At 41.0% G+C, this 20459-nt stretch overlaps 1 protein-coding gene across 1 annotated transcript in view; it reads right to left on the bottom strand.

Annotated features, from left to right (window-relative positions):
- Positions 1-3395, bottom strand: part of LOC134223192 (uncharacterized) — a 131913-nt gene extending 128518 nt beyond the window's left edge. Inside the window, exon 1 of the mRNA XM_062702334.1 lies at positions 3366-3395. The gene's annotated coding sequence lies outside the window, so the exon portion shown is untranslated. The remainder of the gene's footprint in view (positions 1-3365) is intronic.
- Positions 3396-20459: the final 17064 nt, after the last annotated feature.

Genomic DNA, 20459 nt, shown 5'->3' with positions numbered 1-20459 from the left:
AGAGCTTCCTTTCAAGAGGCTCGGAAGCCTTTCTTCAAGAGACTCAGAAGTCTCGTTTCAAGAGACTTGGATGCTTTTTAAAAAAAAACGACTTTCAAGAGGCACGGAAGCCTCATTTCAAGATAGGAAGAGAAATTCTTCTTCCAAGAGGCTTGGAAACGTACTTTCAAGACGCTTAGAAGCCTCCTTTTGAGTGGCTCGAAAGGCGCTTTCAAGAGGCTCTGAAGGCCTCCCTTTAAGATGCTCAGTATTCTTTCTTCAAGAGGATCAGAAGCCTCATATCAAGAGGCTTTGAAGCCCCCTTTCAAGGGCTCGAAAGCCGACGTTCAAGAGGCCCAGAAGCCTCTCTTCTTCTTTCAAGAGTCTTGGAAGCATACTTTCAAAAAACTCAAAAGCTTCCTTTTAAGTGTTCGAAAAGCGCCTTTTTAGAGCCTCTGAAGCTCTCTTGAAGTGCTCGAAAGCCGCCGTTCAAGAGATTCGGAAACCTCCTTCAAGAGGTTCAAACGCCTCCTTTCAAGAAGCATATAAGCCTCCCTTTATAAAGCTTAGAAGTCTCCCTTCAAGAGGCTCATGAGCTTCGAAATTAAACTTCCAAGAACATAAGAACCGTACTTCCAAGTGGCTCGGAACGGCTCAAGAGGCTGTAAAGCCTGCACTGCCATAATCTGATAAAGTGACGTATACGCCATTTTCCAAAAATGGTGTTAGCGAGTACTACTCATCGAGCTCTTTAACAGAAAAATGGAAAACATGCATGTTGTAAAATGGCTGTTACGTCACTTTTCCAGATTACGGCAGTGCATGTGAATGCTCCCTTCAAGAGGATTGGAAACCTCCCATCAAAAGGCTCTGGAACCCCCATCAAGGGCTCGAAAGCCGACTTTTAAGAGGCCCAAAAGCCTCCCTTCGATGGCTTCCCTTGGAGAAGCTCGGAATTCTTTTTAAAAAGTCTCCTTTTAAGTGGCCCGGAACCCGCCTTTCAAGAGGCTCTGAAGCCAAGGTTCGAAAGCCTCTAATAGAAAAAAAAATCATTTAGGAAGCTTGATGTTTAAATTAACTTTGAATTAGAATTTTTCACGGAATATCGCAAACTTCAGCCAACTTCATGGAGCGCAATAAATCCCGTTAGTTTTTAGGGTCGTTGGCCATCAACGTGGGTTCATTAGTGGTGGTGGTAGCAAAATGGTGCTGGATGGTGAAAAATTTGAAGTGGTAGAAGAATTTGTGTATTTTGGAACATTAGTGACGTGCGAGAATGATGTTTTCTGCGAGGTGAAAAGGCGTATTGCAGCTGCAAATAGGGCTTATAACGGACTACGTAACCAGCTCCCGTAGTCTGCAAACGAAAACAAAACTCACGCTGTATACTACTCTGATTCTTCCGGTGGCTTCATACGTTAAATGGACGTTAAAGGAGGCTGATCGGAGAGCTTTCGGAGTGTTTGAGTGTAATGTGCTGCGGACAATACTCGGCGGTAAACAGGAGAACGGTATCTGACGGCGTCGCATGAATCACGAGTTGTACCAGGTGTTATTAGGCTTGTTCAACACGGCAGACTACGGTGGGCTGGCCACATTGTTCGTACGCCGGAAGAACGTCCAGCGAAGATAATATTTAGTAGAGAACCCGGAAGAGGCTGCAGGATTTGTGGAAAGCCGCGTACACGATGGCTTTTTGCAGGTGAAGAGGACCTGAGGGCGCTCAATGTTCAGGGCGACTGGAAGCGATTGGCCCAGGATCGAGTCCAGTGGAGAAGGATACTCCATTCGGCGTAGGTTCATCGAAAAGCTGTAGCCCATCAAGTATCAAGTAGTACCTGTCTAGCGTACTGGGGTCGTTGGATCAAGCTGCACCGAATGAAGTGATTACTGATTACCCTCCAATGCATTTTTCAAACTAAATCTAAATTGTACAAATCAAGTTTCAGACATAGTAATTAATTTCCATTCCGGGTGGCTTATACCCGGAATATAGGCAATTAACTTTGATTGTACATACTAGCTTGTTCAGCCTTAATTGTTAGTTGGGATATTATAATAACCTTCAACTTTCATCAGCTGTCCCGACTAGTGAGATCACCGTCCAAACCAAATCGTCGGACCAATTCCCTGACTAATAAATACATCTTAAAAGTCTGCCAGTTATCGTTTCGCCTGTGTGAAGCCATACTGTAGGAAAATCCCCCTTTGGCACATGTGTACAATCATGATGAAGCACAAAATGATCGCGCTCTCTGGGTGAAACTTTTGCCAAGCGTACACACAGCTAATTAATGACGTGCGTTCATAACGATCACTTTTGTCTCATTCTTTGCGTGAGCCAAACATCCCCCAGTCAGCTCTGAAGCGGTTACGTTTTGAGTTCGTTTCAATGATTACTCACACGTATTTTCCGTAGTATCAAATTCAAAACAATTTTAGTAAACGAGTCTTCTTTTTATTGTGGTACCGTATTTTCCCATCAACCGCCCCACAGCTCTGGCTTGACAAAAGCACGTTCACACATAACAAACTGCGAAGCTTCCAACCCGAATCATGCTTCCGTATATCATGTGGCTAGCACGAATAATCAATGCTCGAAAATTTACTTCATCATGGTTTGTCAACGAAGTACCACTGAACTATCGAAGGCCACATTATTGCGTGAGATGCGAAGCATTCCGCATTACAATTGGCAAATGTCACCAAGAAAACATCAGTAATTGCAATTTGCAAAAATTATAACCCTGAAAACAGTATTATTGTTGTACTTGTGTTTCAAGAATACAATAAAAATTGTCAATTTTTTTCGAACCTGAAGAATAGAATTTCCAGCAATTCAATATTAATGCGTAGATCCTTTATCAGAAGTTTCACGAAACTTCTACTCTTTCAGATAGAGAAATAATAAACTGGCGTGTGCCATTTTCGCAAATAAATTCTGCCCGAAACCGCTAGCAGCAGAATCGATTCGCGCCTTGTGCTCGCATTTTCGTTTTTAAAGCCTACAATCATCTCAACCAAAACAGATTCATTGGGGGTTTTAAATGAAACCTGTTTCGTCTTCAACATTGGCACAGATTGATGCTGGCTGTGATGTCTACGAGTACGAGTACGAGCTATTCCGTTACGATGTGGGAAAAATCAAGTTGGGAACGGTATCAGAGAATCAATCTCGGACGATGATACTTCGGAAGTGGTCTGATTGAATGGACCCAATCGCTCTTCACCGTTAAATGACCGGAATAGCAATACAAAGACGAGAATCGGAAATTAAACCTACGGAAATTCACGTTCGATGTAAATTCTTTCAAGGAAACACGTGTTTCGATTTAATGTAAAATGTTGTAACAATTGTGTTGTTATTAAATTAAAGATATACTCACGAAGATGAACATTTTAATGTTGACAGTAGAGTTCGAAAAATGTACCTGAAACAGAACATAAAAGAGATATATGAATTATATGTAATATTATACAATAATATATCAGAGCAATAGAAATTTCACAAAAGAATTAAATAGAATAGTATTAAACTCGTCTTATGACAGATGAGTGGAAATAAAGACATTTAAATACAAGAAAGATAACCCGATGAAAATATAATTGACGCATAAACTAAATATTTAACAACTGGTAGGACATTTACGCAGCTTGCAAATATACCAAATATCAGTTTTAATCAATTTATGCAAACTTGAAAACCGCCATTTCGGTGAAAGTGTAAATAAAGTCCGCGATTTCCGCGACAACATTTAAAGAAAACGCCATTTTTGCAACTGGAAGAGTAAATTCACGACAAAGCTTGAGCTTGAGCTTGATTGACTGCTCGTAGTTGCTACTCCATTATGACCAGATCAGCTGTTCTTGCACAGCGAACCAACAGATGTTTGCTTGGGACTAGCACACATTTTCAATGTACAAGCACTGGTGATCTCATTTGCTAGGTCAACGTCAGAATGCAAGTCAATGTAGAGAATCACTGCAATCACTCGCCCACTGCAAGCCGAATATACCTCTGCACTTGCCACGAGTTCATGCGGAATTTGTTGGAATTTTTGGGTTATGTTCGAGAAGCAGAGGTCCGTCTTGGTTAACGAGCTGCCAATGTGATAGATAGGAGAAGGCAACTGATGGAACTTCTAATTGGATGTAGGAAACGAGCTCTATGTATAGTTTATTTCCAATTCTAGCAGATTACTGTTGGAATACTTAAGTTGAATTTATAGGAATAATAATGGAAACGATATGGAAGTCCATTTCCAGTTCTAGCGATTGCTAGAACATGAGAAATATAGAGAAAGATACAAAGTAGGAGAATGGAACGGACCTGAGATTGAACCCACGACCTCCTGCGTATGAGGCAGAAGCAGTAGCCATATGACTACCAAGCCCGCTCATGGAAGAGTAAATTAAATTCACGACAAATCCGCAAAATTTGCACAATCCACGGTTTCAAGTTACAGCACTGATTGGGATCTTTGTTTGCATTGTGAAAAGAAGTCTAAAGTCATTAGTATTCTCCACTAATCCTGGATCTGACAAAGGCAAACAAACAAACAAATCTTTCCCATAGAATCACTCATTTGAATCGTAAAATCCACGAAATCTGTATTTTCTTTCCAATAATTGCTTTCAACATTGATGATAACAATGATATAGATTTTGGATTCTTGCACATTGAGTTGACGAAACAATTGCCAATTAGCGGCGCCCCATCAAATCGAGAACCTAATTACAGCGTTTTGCAGATGGATTTATTGCAATATTGTGACTGTTTGCCCAAGCACCAATAAATAAAAACCGTCCTGCTAGGTGACGACGGTTGAACGTCCAGAATCATACGCCACACGAGCGATATGATGCGATGGATTGCAAATAGAAAATAGATTATTTTGATCGCCTTGTGTCATCAGTACCTACGACTGAAGTGGCGTGATCACTCCACAAAAGCCCCCGGACTCTGAGGTGCACAAATATCAGAAGTAAATATTATGCAGGTAATTACGACTCATTACCACCCTCCTCTTATCACTGAAGAACACTTGAATTCCCAGTACCAACATACTACGAAAAGTACACATTCCCTCCGTCGAAACAGCTGATCCGAGTTCAGTTTATGGACACTTGTTTACGGTGTTTTTTTTGCCACCACCACCTCACACAGTTGAATGAGAACCCAGATTAGTCTGACTCATACAAAACCCCTGTCACTAGACTCTTCATAATGCATATTCCGCTTGAATGTTTGATGCTATACCATCAAAATCTCAAAACCAGTTACCTATTTTCGGCTCAGTGTGATGCACTCAAGCACGGAAAGTACACGGTAAAAAATATACACGGCAATGCGAACTGTTCTGCATTTGAATATGCACTACTTTGGAATCAAATCAATATCAATAGCTGAGCTCGTCGCATTCAAAGACCACCACTTCCATTTGACGTGCACAATGTTTTGAATATAAAACAACAAAATAAAAAATAGAATTACCTCAGCTTAGATTTGAATAACATACCTTTTGCTTGAAAGTCCTTCGTCTTACCATGACTCCATCTCACACTTCTAAATACCTCTTGGAATAAGCAGAACAGATGAAAGAACTGTCATCTATTTTTAGAACAACACCAATATCGCTCCACTCTTAAATCAATAGCATTGAACCTGTGAATTCAATAGCATAGCACTTCCAATTCTAGTGGAGACATTATTGGTGCTGATCGAAGTGCTAATCATTTCAACATCCAGTAAGTGGCACTTTGATCAACACTGTTGATGTTATGGAATTGTCTGCATTCAACACACTTGTGAAAGGTGTGACACCACTTCAAAATCAAAGGAATATCATTTTCAATAATGGTGATTTTAAAGTTGATCATTCAATAGATGGAACAGTTAAATTGAGCGTGTTGATTTTTTACCGTGTATATTTCGCTTGGCATGGCTGAGGTGCACATTTTGCTGTCGAGAATGGCCTCGGTCATGTTCAATGTCAATTTCACGTGATCCAGGCTGTCTGCCTGCCTGTACGACTGCCACTCGTACCATCGACGATTACAATCCAATAATAATATCAGCTGCCTGCGAAAGGATTACCTTGTGTACCACTTTTGTTATGTCATAACAATAACAGATGGGGCTGTCTATCCGAGGAAAAGAAACAGCAGAATGTAAACATTTTGCACATGGAAATGTAAGCACATTCCACATGGAATCCTAATAAGATTAGATTATCTTATAAATGGATTTGGATTGGAAATTACTACAAAACACGATGTCGAGTTGTGTGTGCTTCTATCGAAATGTTCAAAAGTTGTTCAAACCAAAACTACGTAGGTTTTGCCAGTGATACTGTGCTCAAATGCAAGAGCTTCCAGACGATTCCGATGATCGAATCGTGATGGGAATGGGCGGGCTCCATTTGGCTCCGTTGACCGTGAAAGTATGACGCAAGCAAAATTGGCGTTAGTGGACGCCAACGCGAGGGCGTAATAAATTTTCGTGGCGGAAAACTGGACAACAAACCACTTGGGAGGTTTCCCAGGCCCAGCCCCCAGAGCCCAGGCCGACGCCATGGCAGAAGGCACAAAACCGGAATGGGAACAAGGATAATGAGTTTATGTGACATTCAATGCGTAAATAATAATGGACTTGTGGTTTCATAATAACAATTATCCTTCAGGATTGATTACGATGTTCATTAGAAGCCATTCACGAAAAAAAAGGATGGGTTACGGAGCTAAAGCATTACGAGAAGAAAACCGTTCGCTTTCAAAGGTGGTTTTAGTGATTCAAATTTTTCCATTATTTCTTTTTTCAATATGCTTTGTGGTTTTAGTGATTCAAATATTTCTATTATTAACCCTTCTGTTACCAACCCCTCTTTTGAAAACGAAAATAAAAATCTTTTTGGCTGTAACTTTTTTGTCTTTTGACATTTTTTTTTTCGCAACTTTCGCTTGATACCGGAGTTATTCCGGATTTAAAATGGGTGTTAGCTTTTGGCCATATGCCAGAACGCATACTTCGGAAATGATTATTTTAGATATTTTGAAGAGAAACGACACATAAACTATAACAAATTTGATCGGTCCGAAATATGGCCTGTATTCCGGAATCCGGTCGTTCCGCCGGAACCTGTTACGGGGTCACTTTACGGAAATAGGCGAATACCATCATGCGACCCATCAAACTTCATGATTTCAAAAGGTATGGTATTCTATGATAGTTTTGTACTTCCTGGACCGTATTTGAACCGATTGGAACCGGTAAACTGATTTACCGAGTACCGGTTCAAGGGTCAATTTTGGGAAATAAGCAAACCCCATCATGCGGCGTATCAAACTTAATGATTTCAATGAATCAGTTTACCATGAATAAGTTCAAAGGTCAATTTTGGGAAATAAACAAACCCCATCATGCGATATATCAAACCCATCAAACTTCATGATTTCAAAAAGTTATGGCATTCTTTGATAGTTTTGTACTTCCTGAACAGTATTTGAACCGATTGGAAACGGTAAACGGATTTATCGAGTACTGGTTTGAGGGTCAATTTTGGGAAAATGAGCTAATCCCATCATGCGGCATATACATTTTCATGATTTCAGTTGGGGTATCCCATGCTGAAACGACTTCCTCCAGACGCTAAAACCCATCTTCTCAAACTCGTCAATGACATTTGGGAGAACCGCACTTTCCCCGACGAGTGGAGGAAAAGCCAAGTGATCCCCATCCCCAAAAATCACACGACGGGTCGGGATCCCTCCAAATTTCGACCGGTCTCCCTCACCTCCTATGCCTGTAAGACCATGGAAAAGATGGTCAACCGCCAGCTCCGTGAAAAATTGGAAGCAGATTTGGCTTCCAACAGCACGCCTTTCGCCCAGGGTATGGCACCAGCACATACTTTGCCAACCTGGGCAGTGCGTTGCAGAGCGCGTATAACGAAGGCAAGCATGTTGACCTGATTTCGTTGAACATTGCCAAAGCCTTCAGCAGGACTGGGATACCCTTGGTCCTCAACAAATTACAAGAATGGGGCATCACTGGCAACATTGTTTGCTTTAATCAAAAACTTCTTGACCGGTAGGACCTTCACGGTCCTCATTGCCGGCTCTGCATCCGGAGAGTATGCCGAGGAACTGGGGTCCCCCAAGGGTCGGTTCTTGCGGTCACCCTTTTCCTAATTGCAATGAACGGGGTCTTCGGCATACTACCGGCCAACGTCAACATCTTTGTCTACGCCGACGACATCCTCCTGGTTGTCGTAGGTGAAACTCCCGGGCGAACTAGGATTAATGCACAGGCGACGGTTATCGCAATCCACCGCTGGGCCACCTCCATTGGCTTTACTATGAATGCGGGTAAGTGCATCCGGGGCCATGTATGCCATGGCCAACTTCAAGTCGGAGGCCCGTCTATTAAGCTTGGCCACGACCCCATACCTAACCGAAAAATCGTTCGCGTTCTTGGCATCGATATCGACCGGCGGCTTACCTTTTTATCACACTTCCGGGCGGTGAAGGTGGCCTGCAAGCAGCGAATCAGCCTGATGAAAACCCTGGCCGCAAAACACCGTACCAACAACCGGTACACCAGGTTAAGTATAGGCCAAGCAACCATTGATAGTCGCCTGCTATATGGGTTAGAGCTTACCTGTTCTGCGCGATGGGACCTCATCACCGTGCTTTCCCCAGTGTCAGTATTCAACAGCTACGTCCAACTGGCTTCCGGTCTCCTTCCTTCCACGCCTGCTGAAGCAGCTTGTGTCGAAGCCGGAATCTTCCCTTTCCGGCATAGAGTCCTCACGGCCATCTGCTGCAAGGCAGCTTCCTATGCTGCGGTGACATCAGGAGAGTACGGGATCCCTCTCCTCGACGAGGCTGACCGGATCCTTAGAAGCGTGGCCGGCACCGGTCTCCCCCCAGTGGCGCGGGTCCACTGGCACGGAGCAAGAAGCTGGTCAATGTCTCCCGTCAAAATCAAAAACTCCATCGCCGCGCGCTTCTGGAGAGGCGACAACTCCGAGGAGCTAAGAAGGTCGGTCATCAAGCTCGTGGCCACTCGTTTCCGGAACCATACCGTACGGTACACCGATGGTTCCGTGTCTATCAGAGGAGTAGGTTTCGGTGTCCTCCGAGAAATCCTCCTAGAATTTCTTGGTAACATCCTCCAGTAATTCTTCCTAATGTTCCTCCGGAAGTTTGTTCACAAATTCCTTCAAATGTTCGTCCAGAAATCGCTCCGTAAGATCCTACAGAATTTCCTTCAAAATTTCCCTAAGAAGCTCTTCCGAAAAATATTTTTGAAAATCTCCGGGAGCTACCTCCAGGAAGTACTGTAGATGTTCTTCCAGGAATCTCTTTCCAGAATTTTCTCCAGAGTTTCTTTCTTCATTGGCATTACATCTCCTACTGGGGCATTGCCGCTTCGCAGCTTAGTGTTCATTAAGCACTTCCACAGTTACTAACTGCAAGGTTTCTAAGCCAAGTTACCATTTTTGCATTCGTATATCATGAGGCTAACACGATGATACTTTTATACCCAGGGAAGTCGAGAAAATTTTCAACCCGAAAATGTCCTAGACCGGGCCCTCAGCATGGTCTTGCTTTGTAGCCGCGCATCTTATCGCACGGTTAAGGAGGGCCCCTTCTCTAGATGTCCCTCCGGAAGTTATTACAGAAGGAATACTTCTGACTTGCTCAATAGACTTACTGGAGGAACTCTCGAAAAAAAAATCCTGAAAAAGTTGTTAACAAAATTCTAAAAAAATGAAGTTTTTCAAAGGAGGTTCATGCGGAATTTCTAGTTGAAAATCTAGTTGAATTTTCAAACAAATTTTACATGTATTTCTGAAATAACCGAAAAAACCAAAGCAATTCATTAAAATTTATATATCCCAAAAAAAATCCCACATTTCTGAAACATTGAATATCAGGTGCTTTGGCCATTGTATAGTAAGCGATCTAGTGATCAAAATGGCCTTACAAGACATTTTCCCACAACGTTTTTCGCAATATTTTAGCTGGAAATCAGCTCCATGCTAGTTGCAGTTGCAGGTAGGTCGCCATCCAATCATTTTGGCTTAAAGACTTTATCGGAAATGAGGAAAAATCTGCATATGTATTTGGAAGTAGATAAATGTCATATGAACTTGGATAAAAATGTGTATTTACGACAAAAAAATCAAAATCAAATCGCAATCGGCGTAAGAAAAGCATCGGTGCTGAGGTAATTTGGGAGGATTTCTCTTCCAAAGGTGGAAGTTCCGGAGATTTTTTTGACATTTTTTTATGGAATAATCAGAGAAATTTCCTTGGAAAATACACACTTATTTTTTTTCGCCGAGATCTCAGCATTTTTTGTTTATTTTCCCGAGGTGGGCACCGCCGAGTTTCAGCAAACATATTTTTTGCCGAGATCTCAGTAAAAGTGACGTTTCAGTTGCCGAGATACAGCAAATATTTTGCTGAGAATCAGTAATAAACGAAATTTTCTGCCGAAGTTCAGTTTTGAAATTTACTGAGTTACAGCGGTGCCCAATTTTGCCGAGCTCGAAATAGAAAAAGTTAGTGTGTAGGATTTTTTTTCGTGGAAAGTCCGAGGGAAATTTCGAAAAAAAAATTCAAGCGAAAATATAGCTATGCATGTAGAAGATGAAATCAGGGTGGCTACTCAATTTCTATTATCAAATTCCCGGTTTTGATTTTGAAATTTTCCCGTCAATCAATGGTTATGGTATTACATTCGTCAAATTTGTATCTGTGGAACAACCGTGCAGAGGTGAAACTGTCACTAAAATCTATTCAAAACGCTTCATGAAGGAAGGAACATCTTAATATGAAAAGTTTTTTAAACGCAAAGTTAGCTTTATAAATATGGCGCGAATGTTCATTTCATTTATTTAGTTAACATCCAAACAGATAACGCCACAATGCACGGTTCGAGGCCGCATCTCTCCATCCTCGGATACGCCCCACGCTCGCCAAGTCGTTCTGCACCTGGTCTGCCCATCTCGCTCGCTGCGCTCCACGCCGTCTCGTACCTGCCGGATCGGAAGCGAACACCATCTTTGCAGGGTTGCTGTCCGGCATTCTTGCAACATGTCCTGCCCATCGTACCCTTCCGGCTTTAGCTACCTTCTGGATACTGGGTTCGCCGTAGAGTTGGGCGAGCTCATGGTTCATTCTTCGCCACCACACACCGTCTTCTTGCACACCGCCAAAGATGGTCCTAAGCACCCGTCTCTCGAATACTCCGAGTGCTTGCCAGTCCTCCTCGAGCATTGTCCATGTTTCATGTCCGTAGAGGACTACCGGTCTTATTAACGTCTTGTACATGACACATTTGGTGCGGTGGCGAATCTTTTTCGACCGCAGTTTCTTCTGGAGCCCGTAGTAGGCCCGACTTCCACAGATGATGCGCCTTCGTATTTCACGACTAACGTTGTTGTCAGCCGTTAGCAAGGACCCGAGGTAGACGAATTCCTCGACCACCTCGAAGGTATCCCCGTCTATCGTAACACTGCTTCCCAGGCGGGCCCTGTCGATGGCGCGAATGTGGTGAACGCGAAACTGATGGCTTGAGAACCAAAAGGAACTAATCAAAATCCATTGTAATTGATCCTCATCATGAAACTTTTCTAATTTCTCGATCGCTTTTTGGATGTTGAGTGACAGCTTGTACCGAGAATGCATATTTCATACAGATGCCAAACATTTATTTTTTACATTACTTGTTGATTTCTTGTAATACTTATAACTTCGGAAACACTCGAACACAGTTTTCCTAAATTCTTTCATGCTTAGTAAAATTACTTTCAGTAAAAATCTATAAAATAGGCTCCCAACCCTATGAAAGTATGAACTTCAATGACTATATCCGAAGTTCCAAAAATGTAACAGATTTAAAAGGGTTTTTACACCTTTTAGGACTGCTTAGGAAAGTGATGAACTTCTCTTTTTTGAAAAAAACACGTTAATGAAGATTAAAAAAAGACAGGCAAGAATAATCATAGATTTTCATAAAGATTACATTCCATTCACAGATACCAGGTTCTAGGTTCCTGTACTCCGCCAAACAATTACTGTTATTCGATTACATCTGCCCAAATTCAATACAATGGAAAATGTTGAACATTTTGAATCCGCTGTGAAAAAACAATCGTTAAGGCCAAGGGAGGCCTAATAAAGACTAACCTGCCGGTACTGTCATATCAGTCCCATATTGGTTTTCCGCATACTAAGATAATAGCCGATGAAGTTTTTTTTACATCTAATATTCTGCGATCTTGTTGAAATTTTGCAAATGGGCTATATATTATAAAATTTTAATTCAATAAGCTAACGTGGAACGATTTAGTTAGATAAATAGTAAAATAACTAAGTTTTGAGAGATCAGGACTGGTATCCAGGTACATACAATATGGTTGGTTTGATATTTTTTCAATTTTTATCATGGTGGAAGTATGATTAAATAATTGCCATTCATGGAGTTAGCTCAAAAGTGACGAAAGCCCAAATGGGACTGACATGCGAGTACCGCCAGTAACGGTGCTGGAAGGCTATGATAAAGATCTGGAATAATGGGAACAGTTTGAAAAAAAAATATTTAAAATTTAGACAAGTTAAACCAAAAACAAAAATTGTTCCTACTAAATTCCCGGTTATCCCGGTTCAGTGGCCACCCTGTGAAAAGAAAAGAATATAGTTTGGCTGTTACGGCCTTTTCACATGTTGGTCTAGAACTTTTCCGGAACTTCCACAGAAAATTGCCAGCATTTTCCATGGAAAATTGTCAAAATTTTCCACGGGAGAATCTCTGGAATTCCCACAGGAAATGCTTCGGGTTTTCCTCGATAAATTATTCTTTTTTTGCACGAGAAATTCTCAGAATTTTCCACTGGAAGATCTCTGGAATTTCCACGGAAAATTATCCGGGATTTCCATAGGAAACATTCCGGAATATTGCGCGGATTTCCACGGGATTTTTTTTTGAAATTTTAACGCAAACTTCGCAGTATTTTAAAATTTTACATGGTACATTCTCCGGAGAACTCGGGAATTTCCAGTAAAATTCTTCGGAACTTCCACGAGAAATTCTTTGGGATTTCTTCGAGCAATTTCCCGTGGAGTTTCCTGAATATTTCCCATAGAAATCCCGGAAAACCTTCCGCAGAAAATAGGGAGAACTTCTCATGTTAATAAGAATAATTTCTCGATAAAACTCTGAAGAATTTCCCGTAGAAAAACCGGAGGATTTTTGCGAAAATTTTGACAATTTCTAGACCAACAAGTGAAAAGGACGTAACAGCCAAAATTTATTGTTCCCTGTTCCTCTCCTACATACATAGTGTTACCAACAACTTTGGAACAATGGTTCGATACAATATCGAATACTTAAGGCTAGATTTGTTAGATTCAATTTCAAACTATTTATTTGAAAAAATTGTTGTAAATATTACTTAATTAGTACAGGTTAGCAAGACACTAAATATAATGTTACCAAATTGAATTTATAAAACAAACTTAACAAACAAATTGAACGGTAAATTCAAAATACTGTTAACATCCCCTTAATCACCTAATTGACAATCGGATGTCGTAAAGGTTGGCAGCATCGATTCCTGGAAAAAGAGGTAGACAGGAGAGCAAAAGGGAAAAGGAGAGCAAATGTGAAGGCCTGGAGAAAGAGAGGAAAAAGAGAGGAGAGGAAAGGAGGAGGGTGTGAAAAGAAAAAGAAAACGAAGTGGAAGGAACGAGAGGAGACGCAGTTTTCGGAGTGCGGAAAAGAATAGTTTTTTTTGGACAAATTCCCATCCCAAAGGCCAAAACAGGCAGTTTTTGATAAATGTGTCGTATTAATCGACGGAATAATCCTGTCGAGTGGTTTTGATTATCTCTCGTATGGAATGAGCACCATCGTTCAACATCATGTCGTAGAAGCAGTATTGAGTACCGAACGGACGACCGAAGCACACCCCCCCCCCTTCGTGATAGATCGGCGAGTCCCGTGCTGGTGGTTGCTGAGCCTCCGTAATTGCCACACCACACGCCCCGGAGAGCAGTGGCCAAAGCTATGGAGGTGAGGGTTCAGCAAGGCCCGGTGGGTCCGCCCCCGCTTGTTGCCACCCAATATCCGATGTGCCACTGTGCCGGTCGCGAGCACGCGGAACGTCGGTATGAAGCTTTCAAACGAATCACGGACCGGCAGTTCGACTACAATGCCACCACAACCGCTAAGGTAACCTGCCAATAACACCTCTCCCACCTAGTATGCATGCACGAACCAGAGACCTCAACGAATCCGGAACGGCCGCAACGATACCCCCCCCCCCTTTACTTATGTATCTTTGAAAAATATACGTGTAGCTTATTCGGAATGTTTGTAACTTTTGTAATAATTAGGAAGAGTGTCTTGTTTGTTCTGTGTTGGTCCACTCTTGTAACAAAGTTAAGGTAAGGTACACTGGGGGAAGTGGAAAAGGAAAAATCGATAGTGCATGTTTGAATTAGTGTAAATCCAATTTAAATCATCTAAATGAATTCAATCAAAATGGGCTATCAAAAACAGTCAATTTTGCACCAACTGTGCGGTAATTCATACCATTTTGATCGCGTGAAATTCATGGAAATAGGTTTAAAAATTAGGAGTTGTTTTTCCACTTATCCCAGTAGGATGGGGTAAGTGGAAAACCTCAGGAAAACACATGTTACCTTGACCTTCAATTGTGATGAGTAGTTACATATATCTTAAATCAAAACGATAATTGCTCTGAGTATCTTTTGTTGAATAATTTCATTGGGTTAACGGAATAGGTCCCCAAGGATTTCTCATAATAGCCAGTGGAGGGTGGTTTTGCCTTCTCAAACACTAAGTGTATGTAAAATCTATATGTTTGCACCAAAGATGAAATTTTTATAGGAAAAATGGAACTTACAGGGTTATAAACTAATCAACTTAGTTTAACGAACTGAGATGATGTCTGTGTGTGCGTGTTTGTATGTATGTGTGTGCGCACGTACAAAATTATCACCTATTCTAAAGCACGTGTCCTTAATCAATTTGTTCGCCAAAAACATTGCATTCGACGACGAAACTAGTTATGAATATAAATGAATGTGAATTGTGGAATATATTTACCTATCAGTGCTATTTTTATCTTTCTTATACATTTTTAACCATATGTAAAACATGTGAAAGACATCAATACTGATAGGTAGATTAATCAGGCCTTTTTTTATGTGTATTAGTCCAATCGCCACTGAAATCACAATAATAACAAAAAAGGAACATATTAAGATTCACAGCTATCGAAAATAACCCAGAAGGGAAGGAAACATTTGCGTGTTTAGAACATTATCCACTTCCCCCGCAGTGCTAGATACCAGGGGTAAGTGTAAAATATTTAAATTATTTGCTTTCATGGTACAAACCACTACAAATTGAATGTGATTAGTTTAATTGTATTATAAAGGTCACCTGTGATGTAAATTCACTTGAAAAAGGGACAATTGGTGCAAATAAAAATTGATTTTATGAATGCAAAATTCAACTTTTCGCGAAATCTAAAATGACAATTCAAGCGTTAACCGTGTTTGTGTATGTATTATACAAATTTTAACAGAGTATTAGTGTGAGCATCAAAGTATATTCTTGCACAATGTTATGGTGTGGTAAAAACTGTAAAGTATGTAGAATTCCAATTTTTCGAGTCGATTTTTACACTTACCCCCTTTTTCCACTTCCCCCAGTGTACCTTATAGAAAGTGTGTCCTCCCGAGAATGTCGACCCTGTGTTGAACCCCTGAGCTAGTCGCTTCTTACAATAGTTATATACATTAGAGTGGGGCGCAGTTGTATGGAAAAACGCAAACTTCGTCCAATCAAGTGAGATCAAGGTTTTTCTGAATCGTTTTGGGAGGGACCCCAATCAACTGTGCAAAATATGGGCTTGATTGGTTGCGTCCTTGCTTTCCGCATCGCGTTTTAAATTTACATGGAGATTGGTATGGGAAAACGTACTTGTTGCGGCCAGAGATTGGGCCCTACGTTGTGTGGAAATGATTGGATCGACGACGACGAATAAACGACACTTTTTTACTTTTAAATATAAATCTAATTTATTGCCATCGAGAGGCAGCGTGCCTACTCAGTGGCAGGGCTGGTAGCGATTAATGCCTTTCAAAATAGTGACTTTAGTGACCAACGATGACGAAAAAGTGACCAAATAGTGACTTTCAATTGCAGAAAAAGTGACCAAATAGTGACTTTTGTATAAAGTTTTAAACCGAGTATACAACTACAAGTTTCATTAGCATTGTTACGGTATAATTCGTAGATTGGAAACTAGTGTTATTTTTTAAATCCTTAGCATTAGCATTCTATATCAGAAATTAAGAACAGAAAAAAACAAGCAAGAGGCCAGTGAGACTCTCATAAGTACCACGGAGTTGGATATTGGGGATGGTATTCGTTGGATCAGCCAGAAGCTAGGAATGTGACCATGGTACTTGTAACACACCACGAGAAGGTATCTACCCGGCGTCACGGGAACGCGTAGTGAGTTACAAGTTGTGTCACAAAATTATGTTGATAATTACAACAACATTATTGCTGTTTAATATGAGCTCGAAGTTTTCTGTATAACAGCCAAAACATATTATATAATAATCTAATTGATTCCCAGACGGTGAACTATTTGTACTCACAAAGCTTATAAATCTTTGGTGGGACCATTTGTTTAAAAAATATGAAGCAATTAAAATAATTAAGAAATTTTGACCCGTTATTAAACTATGGTTTGATAACAAATTTAAATGCAGTTTTTGAGATTTTGGGCACGACGTGGCTTTCTGAGAAAAAAAATTGAAAATCCATTAAAACCATGGTCTCTTATTAGAAATCCATAAATTTTAATTAATTATAATTTCTAAATGGCAGACAGTCCCCGGATAATGTTTTGTAATATCAAATGGAGCGGATCCAATATACGGAATGCAATTCAATCGCTTCATTCCTAATACCGTCGTCAGAGATACAATCGGTCTGGAGGGTCAGCGCCCTCACCGACAGTGTGGAGGTCAGAAAACAAAATCGTTCAAAAAGGTCTCTCATAATTTAGTTTCATGTCCTCAGATACTTTTAATCTCTTCTAAGCATTCTATGTAGTTTTTTTTTTTTTTCTTCCTAAACAATGGAGGGGGAATCTGCTCAACAGACATCCTGGGTTGACCAGGAAGTGCTGGGTTAGGGGCCACCTCCAATGAGGGAGGCAGGACTGCATCCCCGACCAGCTAAACCGTTTCCATTGCCGCCAAGCCCATCGTCCCTTCGGTACAACCAGAAAGTAATGCTTCAAAGGGGGGCCAGTGCATGACGCACCCTCGAGGTTAGCTGCGTGTCCTTGCAGCATCGAACATCGTGACTTGCTTTTTTAGAAGAACATCATGGTATCGTGCCAGCGCATTGCCGGCTTTCCAGGTGGTCTTACCACGCCCTATGTCCTCGGAAGGTGGGCAGGGTTGACTTCGCGCCTGCTTCCCTCTGCACGACTGGTATCAAGAATGATGATGCCGCGTGCACCCCAAATTGACCTTTCTGCGATAAGGCCTATTCGCCAGCACACAGAGGGACTTGCCGACGCGAGGCCTACGCCTGCCCCAGTCTTGACGAGGACCCCTTTCCGTCCTCGGGCTCGGAACCCGCCCGGTTGACCGACGCCGCGAAAGCGACGATACCATGTTGTTCTTCGCGCGGCCACTTGTTCGATAAAAGGATCGAGTTAGAACACAGAGCATGACCACCGGTATGACCCATGAAGCCGACTCCGATCCCTTGGACCACCTCTTATTTGCGCCTGAACTAGCCATCCTTGAGTCCACGCGCCACCTTCTGTGTAGCTCCGAGGCGATTTGGACGATAGCCGATAAAACGGCGTTCCAGCCAACTTCATCTTTACACATCCTCCGAACTAGGTTGTACGGGTAGTGTCCAGACCACATGTGGCAATCATGTGGTCACGCGTTGCGCGAAAACGTGAGCACACGAACAACACGTGTTCCGCCGTTTCCTCTAAACCTGCGCACACCAAACACTCGGCCGAGGCCGAGCAAGCCAGCTGCTTTACCAGCACTTTGATTTTGCAGCACGCTTAAACGCCGGGCACATCGAACCCTCCATGGGGTGCTTGCTGTTCACAGCATTGCTGGAACAAATCAAACAATTGGGAGGGTTCGTGCAGCATTGTGCCTTATGTCCCTCCAATCCGCAGCGTCGGCAGAGATTGCTTCTGTCAGGGCCTTTGCAGTCCCATTGCTGTATGTGTGTGTGTGTATGTGTGTATGTGTACAAATTTTGTAGACACACTTTTTGGAACTTAGCATTATCCGATTTACTCGCAACAAGTTGCATTCGATCCCATTGTTTGCTATTGAAAATTGGCTCGATCGGACATTGCATTTCGGAATTATTGAAAAATCATTGTTTTTTCCCAAGGGTCCCCCCTTGGAAAAAAAAAAATCAAAACCGAAAAAATTTTTTTTTATGAAGATGGTGGCAATACATTTTAACTAATGCAAAAACATGTAAAATTATCGAAAAAATGTGATCTATTCTCCTAAAGAGCTTTTTTGACCTTTCTAATGTGATTCTTTCAATATATTTTATAATGCACGAGAAAGGCATCATCACTGCTAGGTGGATTAATCTGGGTTTTTTTGCATATGATTTGAACAATTAATATTTAAAGCGTTATAACTTTTTTCGTGGACGTTCCAGCAACGTATCTTCTTCAGCAAAGTCTTTCGGCATCCTTCGGATTATACTTTAACGCAATGTGCCACTTGGTTAACGATGTGTGTGTGTGTTTCCATTCTATTTCACACTGTCCGGCAGTGCTTCTCTGGAAGAAACATGTCTACATCTATTTATTGATATTTTATATCCAAAGATGGAAACATTTTTAGTACTGGAGATAGAATGTGATAGCTCTACTGTGCATCCAAAGACCCTATAACAAGGAGCTACAGATCATATCTTGAGGTAATTTTCAGCACAGCAAACTCCGTAAAGAACACCCAGATATCAAATAGATATATGAAATGTATTTACACTTCCGTGATCAAGCATTTATACCAAGAATGAACATCAAAGACAATATCCTGAACAGAACATAAGCCAAGAGCGTGCCTTGGTGTTCTTAGATTTGAACTCTGAACACAGTTCAGTGTGCTCTGGGTTGGTACGCAAGCAAAACGATCATGGTAACTGAGATTCCTTATATTTGGAACTATACAGAAACATACGAGCATGCATGATTTCTATCCGTTAGCATGCCGTCGCTTGAATTTGTTTTCCTAGGATACAAGTTGCTACGTTAGGCCAGTGCTCTTGAACAGTGTACTGTGTTCAGAACGTTTTGAACACGCGTTCTCGTGTTCAGATGCAAAATTAATGGATCTTCAGTTTCATATATGACAATCATGGAACGGACTCACCACAACTTGAACGAAACGACATTTCGCGCTTTCGTCTCGAACATTCTAGAAATCTGCCAGGATCTATTTTATCTTGAGTGGAACCTTCCGGGAATGTCGGCTTATTTACAAAAATAAGTTCTCTGTGAAAATATTCGAAGCGATATATGAACATAAAATTGAAAAAAATACTAAAATTTACAAAAAATAGCAACAAATTTATTTTTAAGTTAATTTTACATCTAAAAATTTGATTTGTATACCTACTATTCCCAATTTTCCGGTTTTTGTTGTATCGTGAATAATAGCCCAAATTAATCTACCACTTATTTTTATACATGTATGTACTACCGATATTATGCAATATTTCATAATTTGTTTTTTTCAAGTTGACTAATTGGTTTGGTTAAGTTCAAATAATTAGGTCAGCAAAATGTGATAATGTATGTAATACATTCGAAAAAAAGTTCAGCGTAAATTACAGGTTTTCCTAAGACAGATTGAAATCTAGTTTGGCCGATCATAAGTTTTTGATCGAAGTATTGATTGGATTATTTGGATTGAATACTCTCTGGAACATCTCTTTTTTTTCATTTCGGAGAAAAAAATCCGAAAAATCAGGATAGTATTGCAAAGATGATTTCTGAATGAATGTTTTAAATATGAAATGATCTTGCGGAATTGCATAGAGAATCAAGAAATAAGATGTTAGATTATTACTCCATCATTGACAAAAAATGTTCCGAAAACTTGAATTAATGTGCGACTTGGTTAACGATGAACTTAAACCTCTAGAAGTAAAAACGCAAAAATATACGTTTTCCCATACAAACTTCAAACGCGATGCGGAAAGCGAGGAAGCAACCAATCGGGCCCAAATTCTGAACAGTTGTTTGGGACGCAGAGTGGTTTCGATTTGAAAAAATGACCACGCCGCCCACTCTAATACACTTGAACAAAGAATTGGAAGGAATAATTTTTGGCTGTTACACACTTTTCAA

The sequence above is a fragment of the Armigeres subalbatus genome, chromosome 3, assembly GCF_024139115.2.
Source record: "Armigeres subalbatus isolate Guangzhou_Male chromosome 3, GZ_Asu_2, whole genome shotgun sequence".
In the NCBI taxonomy this organism is placed as follows: domain Eukaryota; kingdom Metazoa; phylum Arthropoda; class Insecta; order Diptera; family Culicidae; genus Armigeres; species Armigeres subalbatus.
The sequence above is the reverse complement of the archived record's forward strand: the minus strand, read 5'-3'. Positions and strand labels throughout refer to the sequence as shown.